This window comes from Salmo trutta, chromosome 18 (genome assembly GCF_901001165.1).
Source record: "Salmo trutta chromosome 18, fSalTru1.1, whole genome shotgun sequence".
NCBI lineage: Eukaryota > Metazoa > Chordata > Actinopteri > Salmoniformes > Salmonidae > Salmo > Salmo trutta.
In genome coordinates, this window is record NC_042974.1 from 52648514 (window position 1) to 52661454 (window position 12941).

At 40.3% G+C, this 12941-nt stretch overlaps 1 protein-coding gene across 4 annotated transcripts in view; it reads right to left on the reverse strand.

Annotated features, from left to right (window-relative positions):
• The window catches only part of LOC115153505 (RNA binding protein fox-1 homolog 3), a 735146-nt gene that overhangs the window by 466984 nt on the left and 255221 nt on the right, over positions 1-12941 (reverse strand). For all 4 annotated transcript variants that reach the window (XM_029699001.1, XM_029699003.1, XM_029698999.1 and 1 more), the window contains one exon: positions 12584-12642. The gene's annotated coding sequence lies outside the window, so the exon portion shown is untranslated. The remainder of the gene's footprint in view (positions 1-12583; positions 12643-12941) is intronic.

Below are 12941 nucleotides of genomic sequence, written 5' to 3' on the forward strand. Positions count from 1 at the left end.
GCTTTAAACTGTAACCGATGCCTGCAATCTGGTTTGGCTTATCAGTCAACCTACAGTACCAGGGTATTTACAAACAGAACAGGAACTAAATCATCCACATGTATTGACCATATCTTTGCTAATGCTGTAACAATCTGCTCTAAAGCTGTATCCACTCCCATCGGATGTAGTGATCAAAATATAATAGCCATATCTAGAAAAAAAAACATTTTCAAAGACTGGACCCAAAATTGTGTATATGCGATCATACAAGAGGTTTTCCAATTATAAGTCAAAGATGTGAAAAATATTTATTGGTTTGATGTGTGTAATGAGGAACAACCTGATGTTGCACTTGAAGAATTTATGAAATTGCTTCTTCCGGTTACTGATAGGCATGCAACCATCAAGAAACTGACTGTTAGAACTGCCAAATCCCCATGGAAACATTATGAATGAGGTTTAAAGTTGTTTTTATTGGCACCAAAGAAAATAAGTGAAAGACTAAACATTACAGTTAAAAAAACTGGTAAAAAAAGTTGTGCAGGTGAGCTTGGAGGCCCTATGAAAACCACACCAAAAATAAGTACAAAAGAAAGTTTAAACAAAATCTAAACAAATCAAATTTTATTTGTCACATGTGCCGAATACAACAGGTATATATCCTTACAGTAAAATGCTTACCTAGAGTACAAGCCCTAACCAACAATGCAGTTCAAAAAAATAAAGCTTATCAATTATAATTGTACATGATATACTCAGTATACAAGAAAAAACATGTTTGAATATGTGTGTGTGCATGTGTGTGTGTCAGTGTGAGAGTTAGTCTTCGCTTGAAGTTGTTTATGGATGATGAGGTTTTGGCAATGTAAAGATAAGAATTCCAGAGTATGGTACCTCTGTATATGACAGAGAATTGACTATGTGAGGTGCGGCAGTGGGGAGGATGAAGGTTATCGCAGTGTGTTGTGTTATATAGATGGATAATTGAAAAACTGTATGGCTGAGAGGGATGCGGCAAAAGGAATAGCAAATAAGTCTGACAACACAGCAGATAGGCAAACATACTGTAAATTGAGAAATCACTTAACTAGACTAAACAAAAATAAGAAGAAACTATATTATGGAACAAAGATAAATTATATAAAGAATGATAGTAAAAATGTCTGGAGTACCTTAAATAAAATTCTAGACAAAAAAGTGAGCTTAGCTCCGTTGAGGCACTTGGTTTGTTCATAACGAACCCATTAATATTGCTAACCACTTCAATAACTTTTTTTGTTGACAATAATAGCAAACTTAGGCATGACATGCAAACAACAAATGCTAAGCCCTCATATTCGTGCATATATCTGACCAAATAATGAAAGACAAGCACTGTAGTTTTGAGTTCGGCAAAGTTGATGTGGAAGAGGTGAACCGACAACCTGGATTGTAAATTGCTGAGGTTGGTAGCAGAATACATTGCGATTCCTGTTTGCCATATCTTCAATTTAATCCTAGAAGACAATATGTGTCCTCAGGCCTGGAGTGAGGCAAAGGTCATTCCGCTGCCCAAGAATTAAGCAACCTTTATTGGTTCAAACAGTCGACCAATCAGCCTGTTCCCGACAAACTTAAAAAAATATATATATATATTTTACCAAATATAATGTTATTTCACAGAGAACAAATTGGCAAAATACTTCCAGCATGCTTATAGGGAAGTACACTCAAAGGGCTCGGCACTGACACAAATGACTGATGATAGGCTGAAAGAAATTGATAATAAGAAGATTGTGGGAAATGTTTTGTTAGACTTCACTGCAGCTTTTGGTGTCATTGATCATAACCTATTGCTGTAAAAACGTAGGTATTATGGATTTACATCCTCTGCCTTATCATAGATTGAGAGTTACCTATCTAATAGAACACAGAGGGGTTTCTTTAAATGGAACCCTCTCTAATGCAAATACGGTTGAGTGTGGTGTACTGCAAGGCAGCTGGCTTGGGCCATTATTGTTTTCTGCTTTTACTAATGACCTTCCACAGACCTTGAATAAAGCCTGTGTCTCTAGGAACACTGATGCCTCAACAGTATACACATTGCCTACGACAGTAAAATTAACAACTGACACCTTGAACATAGAACTCCAGTCAGTTTTTGAATGGTAAACTAGCAATAGCCTGGTGCTAAATATCTCAAAAACAAAAAGCATAGTTTTTCGGACAAATCACTCGCTTAGCCATAACCTCATCTAGATCTATTATTAAATAATATGGTGATTGAGCAAGTTGAAGAGACTAAACTGCTTGGTGTAACCCTAGATAGCAAGCTGTAATGGTCAAAACATATAGACTCAATGGGTGCAAAAAAATGGGAAGTTTGTTGGCACCTGTACTACTGCCCAGTTGTGTGGTCATGTGTGGCAAAGAAGGACATAGGCAAATTGCATTTGGTCCAGATCAGAGCAGCACGTATAGCACTTAGATTTACATGCAGGGCGAATGCCAATGACATGCATGTCAATTTCTCCTGGCTCAACGTTGAGGAGAGATTGGCTGCATTACTATTGGTCTTTGTGCAAGGTGTTTAGGTGTTGAATGTACCGAACTGTCTGTTCAAGCAAGACAAGCAACCAGAGGTCTCATCACAGTCCCCAGGTCCAGAACAGAGGCTGGGAAATGCAAAGTATTAAATAGAGCCATGATCACATGAAACTCTGCCACTCTCTGCCACTCTAACTCAAGCTAGCAATAAAACCAGATTCAAAAACCAGATAAAAGAACACCTTCCTGTACGACAGGGACTGTGAAGAGACACAGACATTTTTACATATTTTGTAATGTATTTTGTATTGTATTATGTATTGCATTATGCATTGCATTATATATTGCATTATATTATGTATTGTATTATATATTGTATGTATTTTATGTATTCTATTTGTTCAGGAATTTTTCTGTATCAAAAAGGGGTATAGGTTGTGGGCATGGCTGGTGGAGTGTCAGGGGCGTGGCAATGTGCGTGGTAGGCCTATGTGTGCGGCTGGATTTCAGAGACAATTTTAGAGGCCACCATCTTGGCGATGTAGAGCCATTTATTAATATTTTGGCCAATTTCCTCAAATTCTACAACATTTCCCCTTGGAGTGAGAGTAATTGTTGGAGTTTAAAGCAAATGTCCTGCAATTCTATGCATTTTTCCATGGTTAATGCAGTGTTCTTTTGCTCAAACGTAATAAACAAAATCAAAATCAACAACATTTTTGATTCTACTTGACTGACTAAATTGTATTTTTGTAATTGTTAGGATTCTATTATAAAAAAATATTTTATTTAACTAGGCAAGTCAGTTAAGAACAAATTCTTATTTACCATGACAGCCTACCCCAGCCAAACCCGGACAACGCTAGGCCAATTGTGCGCTGCCCTATGTGGCTACAAATCACGGCTGGATGTGATACAGCCTGGATTCAAACCAGGGACTGTAATGAAGCCTCTTGCACTGAGATGTAGTGACTCAGACTCCTGCGCCACTCGGGGAGTAGTGCATTCAGAAAGTATTCAGATCCCTTCCCTTTTTCCACATTTTGTTACTTTACTGCATTATTCTAAAATAGATTAAATAATTGTTTTCCTTCTTCAATCTACACACAAAACAAAAATACCTTATTGACATAAATATTCAGACCCTTTGCTTTGAGACTCGAAATTGAGTTCAGGTGCATCCTGTTTCCGTTGATCATCCTTGAGCTGTTTCTACAACTTGATTGGAGTCCACCTGTGGTAAATTCAATTGATTGGACATGATTTGGAAAAACATACCTGTCTATATGAGGTCCCACAGTTGACAGTACATGTCAAAGCAAAAACCAAGCCATGAGGTGGAAGGAATTGTCCACAAAGCTCAGAGTCAGGATTGTGTCAAGGCACAGATCTGGGGAAGGGTAACAAAACATTTCTGCAGCATTGACGGTTGCCAAGAACACAGTGGCCTTCGTAATTCTTAAATGGAAGAGCTTTGGAACCACCAAGACTCTTCCAAGAGCTGGCAGCCCGCCCGGCCAAACTAAGCAATTGGGGGAGGAGGGCCTTGGTCAGGGAGGTGATCATGAACCTGATCGTCACTCTGACAGAGTTCTGCTGGATAAAAATGTTTAAATGTGCAAACATTTCTAAAACCTGTATTTGCTTTGTCATTATGGGGTATTGTGTGAAGATTGATAAGGGGAAAAATCTATTTAATACATTTTAGAATAAGGATGTAACACAACAAAATGTGTAAAAAGTCAAGGGGTCTGAATACTTTCCGAATGCAGCTCCATTATCTTTTCTATATACTTTATATCTGGTTTAATTTTACACTGATCTCTCTCTCTCTCTCTCTCTCTCTCTCTCTCTCTCTCTCTCTCTCTCTCTCTCTCTCTCTCTCTCTCTCTGCTGGCTGGGGGATTGTATCTCAGCGTAGACAGAGACAACTCTTCCCTTCCCTTCCTCCCCTGTCTCTCTCTCTCTCTCTCCCTTCCTCTCTCTCTCCCTCCTGTTCCTTTCTTACTGCTGGCTGGGTGATGTGATTGTGTCTCAGTGTAGACAGAGAGAACTCTCCATCAGCAGTAGTCCTGACCTTGTCTGTGTATCTGCTCTGACCTAGGAAGACACACAGCACAGATCATATCACTGGCAGAGCAATGCTCACACACCACACACACCCAGACGCACATACGCAGACACACTCTCACATTCACACACGACACAACAGCCCTGCACACAGCAAATTGATTGTGCCTCACCAAATTCCCATGGAGAGCAAAATAGGGAAGGAGGGAGGGAGGGAGAGAGGGAGGGAAAGAGGTTGTGGGAAAGGTGGTTTCTTGTCTGTGTTTTATTTCATTGTCATGGTTGTTGATTTCATCCAAAATTAGCCTCACCAAGTGAGATTGTAAGCAAATATGTTATCAATAAAAATACATCCATTAAAAAACAATATATACTGCATGATCTTATTTTGAGTTTTTATTCACCCACAACCCGCATTCAGAATGACTGCCAGGTTAGACAGACTGCGATATGAGTCTACCTAAACCATTTAAACTGGAAAAAAACATTTCAGTAATGATTGTAAAGTAACAGATTGTAATAGTTTAGAAAGATCTATCTTATTTATATTTGAGTAGCATAATACTAATTAGTCAATCAATGTACATGGAAAAACATAGATATTGAAACAAAACATAAAATAAAAATCAACCTGCAATAGAGCATGCTGGGAAATATGATGGGAGTGGTTTTGGTTTAACACTGCTTATTAACACCAACAATGGGATTCTTTACACAAATGAGTCTTTATTTAACAGTAACAGTGTTCATTTAACACCTGAATCAACATTAGACATGTTCAACTAAAAATCAAAATCAGGTAACATTGGCCAGTTTCCTGTGTGTTAAACGTCTACTGTCTTTGGAACTGGGCTGATAGTGGCTCTAATCGCCTCTGATAATAGGGGACACAGGCTGCAGAGAGACCGTGACTTTGCCTGGGGCCAAGATGCACACAATGAGTGTGTGTGTGTGTGTGTGTGTGTGTGTGTGTGTGTGTGTGTGTGTGTGTGTGTGTGTCCATCCCGGGGCAGTGATAAAAGTTGAATGACCATGTGTTCCCCTGCCAACCTATTGTCCCATGGCACTGCAAGATGTGGCCTCCACAGACATACCGAATAGATGTTAATCACACACACCGACCCGAGACACACGCACACGCACATGCACGCTAGTGCTGAGCGATTAGTTATTTTTGAGGCCGGTTCGAGTCTTTAAAAAAACGGTTTTCGATTTTTATAATTTTTTAGACATTAATTAAATGCAGAATGCGTTATCTGGGTTGAATGCTGTAACAACAGAATATAACAATTAATTAAAGTACCATTGCTGACTACCCATTACTGCCTATCACTAATTAACAATCATTTAGCCACATTACTTTAATAAAATATTTGTTTTATTTGATGACTATCATTTCATTGTAAGTCACCATCTCATCTCTGTAGAGCTGCTGCATATGCTGTTTAACAAAATCAATATTTTAGTAGTTCTTCAAAGTAAATACGACATACTTTTATGACTGCTGAATACCAACTGTCAATCACATCATTATGTATTTTCCTGTACAGATACCTCACGAAGCAACTTGTTTCTATCCCTCTTGATCATGCGTTCTCTCTTCTCTCCATCGCCGTGTTTGCTCCACACAGACTGGACAAATAGGCAGGCACGCAATGGATTATCGTCATTGTAGTTATTTACAACGTTTTCTGTGCTAAACTATGTAGAATTTTGGCCTGTTGGAAATTTCAACTCCACACTACATCGCACAGTTTGGGCTTGATCTAATTTATCTCTACAGAAGCTGCGCATACAGCTTACAGATTTTAACGAAATGGTATTTAAATTAAACAGAAATGTCGGTAAATCGCTCAGCTCTAAAGCACACACACTTAGTTTTTCACTGGAGCTATCCATGGTGCCGAAATCATTGCAGCGACTGTTATAGCTTGTTGACACTGACCTCCATAACTTCCCCACCTTCTCTCCTTTTCCCGTCTGTCAAATACAACATTCTACTTCTAGCAGCAATTGATTGTTATATTAACTTCCGGTGAATGACATGAACACAGCAGCTCTGTTTCTGTGAATCATTAACAGGTGGTGAATTGGAAGTATTCCCAACAACAACCAACCCCCATAACTCTTTGTTTACAATCTTAGAAAAAAAAGGTGCTACGTAAAAGCATACAGGGTTCTTCGATTTGTCCCCATAGGGGAACTCTTTTTGGTGCTAGGCAGAACCCTTTGCAGAGGGTTCTACCTAGAAATAGTGATGGGGAAACCAATACCAAACCAATCAGGTGGTTGTTCAACTAAACAAAGCTTCAAAGCTTCAGATGTCATGTGCTTCTGGTTAAGTGATACAAGCATCGGCACACTGCTTTGAAGTAAACTGCTTAGCATTTACGACGCATGCCTCGGAGCTCCGGTATCAACCATAACATCACAACCTAGAACCCTCCATGTAGGGTTCTTCATAGAACCCATTGTATATGGTTCTGCCTTGAACCCTCTATGAAGGATTCTACCAGGAACCATTTATCATCTAAAGGTTCTTCCTAGAACCCTATGAATGGTTCCACCAGCCTTATTTCTTTTACGATTAAATGATTTATGAAAATGCATTACTATATAAATATATATCATAAGGGCTTATTGTAGTTATACCCTAATACAGTGGTGTTAGAAAACCCCTGGTTTAAAGGCCACATCAGGCCTGCAAGTCACATTTTGCTGGTTTGAAAAGTGACGTGTAATTCCTATTGGAATCCAGCCAGAGATAGGATATCCAACAAGTGAACATTTTTATCACTAGCAACCTGCATTCAGAATGACTGCCAGGGTAGGGAAGATTGAATACTGAGACTATCTCAATGATGCAACAACCCTCTCAGTAACAGGTGCAATAACTACTAACATATTGTATTAGTTTAAAATATATACATGTTTTATTTATCTTTGTGTAGCATACAATTTATCAACATGCAAAAACGCATTAAAACAAACAATTCTGAAAATCACCTGCAATAGAACTCGTGTTGTCTTCTAAAGAATCAGGGTTCGAATTAGTTTAGGGTTATTAGCTCGGGTTAGTTTTGGGTTATGGTTAGGAGATATGGTTAGGGTTAGGTTTTCGGGTTAAGGTTAGGGTTAGGTTTAGGGGTTAGGGAAAATAGGATTTTGAATGGGACGGAATTGTGTGTCCCCACAAGGTTAGTTATACAAGACAGTGAGTGTGTGTTTGTGTGTGCGTGTGCGTGCGTGCGTATGTGTAACGGTCTCAGTTATCCAAGCTCTCCCATTCACCAGTGAACAATATAACAATATCAGACTTTTACAACATGTTGCATCAGACACACACACACACACACACACAGAGAGACCCATCTGCCCTCATGTGACCTCTGCAGCTCTCTCCTCTCTTCTTTCTGTGTGTGTCTCACTGTTTTTGTTTTTACTTATATCTGTCTGTATAACCCCTCTCTGGTTCTCGTTCTGTATCATTCTGTCTTTCTTATTCCATCATATCTCTTTCTGTATGCAAGGCTAAAGAGAATATATTACACTAACTCAACCCCTAGTTGTGTCTTCTGACTCATAAAATAATTACAATATATAATAGATGTAATACGTATTCAGTGGCATGCTCCTGCAGCCTCTGCCAGAGAGAGTGTTTACCATACAATAGCCTTGGGGAATGGCTACACACACACACACACACACACACACACACACACACACACACACACACAGACAGACAGCTCTAGTTTCTATTAGGGTGATTTACAGTTGATCTTTAGCTCCAGGGAGATGGAGAGAACTCTTACTTTCCCATTTAGGAACAGTAGTATCTAGCTAAGTCTCTCTATAATAATTATGTTCTCTCTCTCTCTCTCTCTCTCTCTGTCCATCTCTCTCTCTGTCCATCTCTCTGAACCTCTATATCTCTCTCTGTTCCCACAAGAGAGATCGAGAGATGGATAGACAGACTGAGCTCGGAACACCTGCCAGGCATAAACAATCACAGATTCCAATGAGTAATATGTATATATACATACACACTACATGACGAAAAGTATTCTCGTCATACATCTCATTCCAAAATCAATTAATATGGAGTTGGTCCCCCCTTTGCTGCTATAACAGCCTCCACACTTCTGGAAAGACTGTCCACTAGATGTTGGAACATTGCTGCGGGGACTTGGTTCCATTCAGCCGCAAGAACACTGGTGAGGTCGGCCACTGATGTTGGGCGATTCGGCCTGGCTCGCAGTCGGCATTCTAATTCATTAGCTGTTCGATGGGGTTGAGGTCAGGGCTCTGTGCAGGGCAGTCAAGTTCTTCCACACGGATCACGACAAACCATATGGACCTCACTTTGTGCATGAGGGCATTATCATGCTGAAACAGGAAAGGGCCTTTCCAAAACTGTTGCCACAAAGTTGGAAGCACAGAATAGTCTAGAATGTCATTGTATGCTGTAGCGTTAAGATTTCCCTTCACTGGAACTAAGTGGCCTAGCCCCCCCAGATGGCACTATGCATTGGGGCACGTAGCGTTCTCCTGGCATCCAGCAAACACAGATTCGTCTGTATGACTGCCAGATGGGGAAGCGTGATTCATCACTCCAGAGAACGCGTTTCCACTGCTCCAGTCCGATAGTGGCGAGCTTTACACCACTCCAGCCGACGCTTGGCATTGTGTATGGTGACCTTAGGCTTATGTGCGGCTGCTCAGCCATGGAAACCCATTTCATGAAGACGAACAGGTCTGGTGCTGACGTTGCTTCCAGAGGCAGTTTGGAACTCAGTAGTGAATGTTGCAACCGAGGACAGACGTCTTTATGCGCTACACGCTTCAGCACACGGCCGTCCCGTTCTGTGAGCTGATGTGGCAAACCACTTTGCGGATGAGTCGTTATTGCTCCGAGACGTTTCCACTTCACTATAACAGCACTTACAGTTGACCGGGGCAGCTCTAGCAGGGCAGAAATTTGAGGAACTGACTTGTTGGAGAGGTAGCATCCTATAACGGTGCCACGTTGATAGTCACTGAACTCTTCAATAAGGCCATTCTACTGCCAATGCAGAATTTTTATACACCTGTCAGCCATTCAGGGATCTAACTATCTTACAAGTACTTGAAATAAGGTTTCTAACTACTTCTGAGTATTTTGTATGCTGTATGCTGGGCTGAACTACACTCCAATGTATTTTGTAACAAGATACTTTTGAAAGCTGTAATTTGTATTATCAAAATGAAAAAATAAAATAAAATCTATACCATTTCTTTAGAGCGGTTCACAATGTTGTGGGGCCCTTTCACCCTATATTGGTATCAAAAGTCTGATGTGATGTGATAACAGCATCTGCTAAATTAACTAAATGTAAATGTATAACTGAATAAAAATATAAACTCAACAGATTTTACCGTGTTACAGTTCCTATAAGGAACTCAGTCAAATGAAATAAATAAATTAAGCCCTAATCTATGGATTTCACATGACTGGGTATAGAGATATGCATCTGTTGGTCACAGGTACCTTAACGAAAAGGTAGCAGCGTGGATCAGAAAACCAGTCAGTATCTGGTGTGATCACCATTTGCCTCATGCAGTGCGACACATCTCCTTCACATAGAGTTGATCAGGTTGTTGATTGTGGCCTGTGGAAAGTTGTCCCGCTCCTCGTCAATAGCTGTGCAAAGTTGCAGGATATTGGCGAGAACTGGAACACACTGTCATACACATCGATTCAGAGCATCCCAAACATGCTCAATGGGTGACATGTCTGGTGAGTATGCAGGCCATGGAAGAACTGGGACATTTTCAGCTTGCAGGAATTGTGTACATATCCTTGCAACATGGGACTGTGCATTATCATGCTGAAACATGAGGTGATGGCGGCGGATGAATGGGACAACGGTAGGACTTAGGATCTCTTCACAGTATCTCTGTGCATTCAATTCGTCATAGGTAAAACGCAATTGTGTTCATTTTCTGTAGCTTATGCCTGCCCATACCATAACCCCAACGTCACCATGGGGCACTCTGTTAACAACGTTGACATCGGCAAACCGCTCGCCGACACAATGTTATACACGTGTTCTGCGGTTGTGAGGCTGTTTGGAAGTACTGCCAAAATTACATTGGAGGAAGCTTATGGAGAGAACTTAAAATTCAATTTTCTGGCAATACCTCTGGTGGACATTCCTGCAGTCAGCATGCCAATTGTACACTCCCTCAAAACTCAAGACATCTGTGGCAAAGTGTTGTGTGACAAAACTGCACATTTTAGAGTGGCCTTTTATTGTCCCCAGCACAAGGTGCAGCTGTGTAAGGAGCATGCTGTTTAATCATCTTGATATGCCACACCAGTCAGGTGGATGGATTGTCTTGGCAAATGAGAAATGCTCACTAACAGGAATGAAATACACATTTCAGAGAAATAAGCTTTCTGTGCGTATGGAGCATATCTGGGATCTTTTATTTTAGCTTATGAAAGATGGGACCAACACTTTACATGTTGTGTTTATATTTTTGTTCAGTATACAGTGCATTCGGAAAGTATTCAGACCCCTTGACGTTTTAAACATTTTGTTACGTTACAGCCTTATTCTAAAATGGATGAAATTTTTTTTTTCACTCATCAATTTACACATAATACCACGTAATGAAAAGGGAAAATATTTTTTATTTTTTATAACACATTTTCATAAATACTTAAATATTACATTTACATAAATATTCAGACTCGTTACTCAGTACTTTGTTGAAGCACCTTTGGCAGTGATTATCGCCTTTATTCTTCTTGGTTATGATGCTACAAGCTTGGCAAACTTGTATTTGGGGAGTTACTCCCATTCTTCTCTGCAGATCCCCTCAAACTCTGTCAGGTTGAATAGGGAGCATCACTGCAGAGCTATCTAAAGAGATGTTCAATCGGGTTCAAGCCCGGGCTCTGGCTGTGCCACTCAAGGACATTCAGAGACTTGTCCCGAAGCCACTCCTGCGTTGCCTTGGCTGTATGCTTAGGGTCTTTGTCTTGTTGGAAGGTGAACCTTCACCCCAGTCTGAGGTACTGAGCGCTCTGGAGCTGGTTTTCATCAACGATCTCTCTGTACTTTGCTCCGTTCATCTTTCCCTCGATCCTGTGCTGCAGAGATGGTTGTCTTTCTGGAAGGTTCTCCCATCTCCACAGAGGAACTCTGGAGCTCTGTCAGAGTGACCATCTGGTTCTTGGTCACTTCCCTGACCAAGGCCCTATTCCCCGATTGCTCACTTTGGCCGGGCAGCCAGCTCTAGGAAGTGTCTTGGTGGTTACAAACTTCTTCCATTTAAGAATGATGGAGGCCACTGTGGAAATGTTTGTGCCTCGACGCAATCCTGTCTTGGAGCTCTACGGACAATTCCTTTGAACTAATGGCTTGGTTTTTGCTCAAAGCAAAGGTTCTGATGAAGGATTATTTTTTATGTCATCCATTTTATAATAAGGCTGTAATGTAACAAAATGCTGAAGAAGTCAAGGGGTCTGAATACTTTCCGCATGCACTGTATACAAAAAATAAATAAAATGTTTTATTTAAAAAAAAATGTATATAGTGCATGCTGCAAATACCTTACTTACATAAGTATTCACATCCCAAAATATAGGTGTGCCAAACTTGTAGGGTCATACCCAAGAGGAATCAAGGTTGTAATCCCTGCCAAAGGTGCTTCAACAAAGTACTGAATAAACGGTCTGAATACTTTTGATATCAATTTGATATCAGTATTTATTTTTGTATCGCAAACATAAAAAAAAACTGTTTTTGCTTTGTCATTATTTATAGTTGTGTTTTGTAATTGTAATGAATGATTTATGCCAATCCGTCCTCCAGTAGATTCAACTAGGTCTCCTCAAAACAACACAACAGCAATAACAACATCAGTTCTTTTGGAAACACTCTCTGAAACATCAGATGGTAACCCAGTCACAGAGAGAGAAAAATCCCAGCCATGATATGTGAACTGTAGTACTCACTGTTAGGGTGAGGGTGTGAGGTGGAGTCAGAAGGCTGTGGATCTTTCTTTACTCTGAACCTGTAGACACACACACAGAATCGACTGAGTACAGAGAAACAGAGCACCAGGGTCATGAGTAAAGAGAGAGAAGGAAGAGGTTAGAGATCAGGTATTGGGGAAGGGATGGTGTGTCTGAGTATGTGCGTGTGTGTGTGCGTCATGATCTCACAGTTTTATCAATTTGACTTCAGATTCTGATGTTTATCCACATTTCTCCAAATGTCTAATTTTGAAGTTGCTTCAAACATCAAATTCCTTTTTTGACACCCTCAGTTGACTTCTCCAGCTCAGCATCTTTCAATTTCTCAAAATTTCAC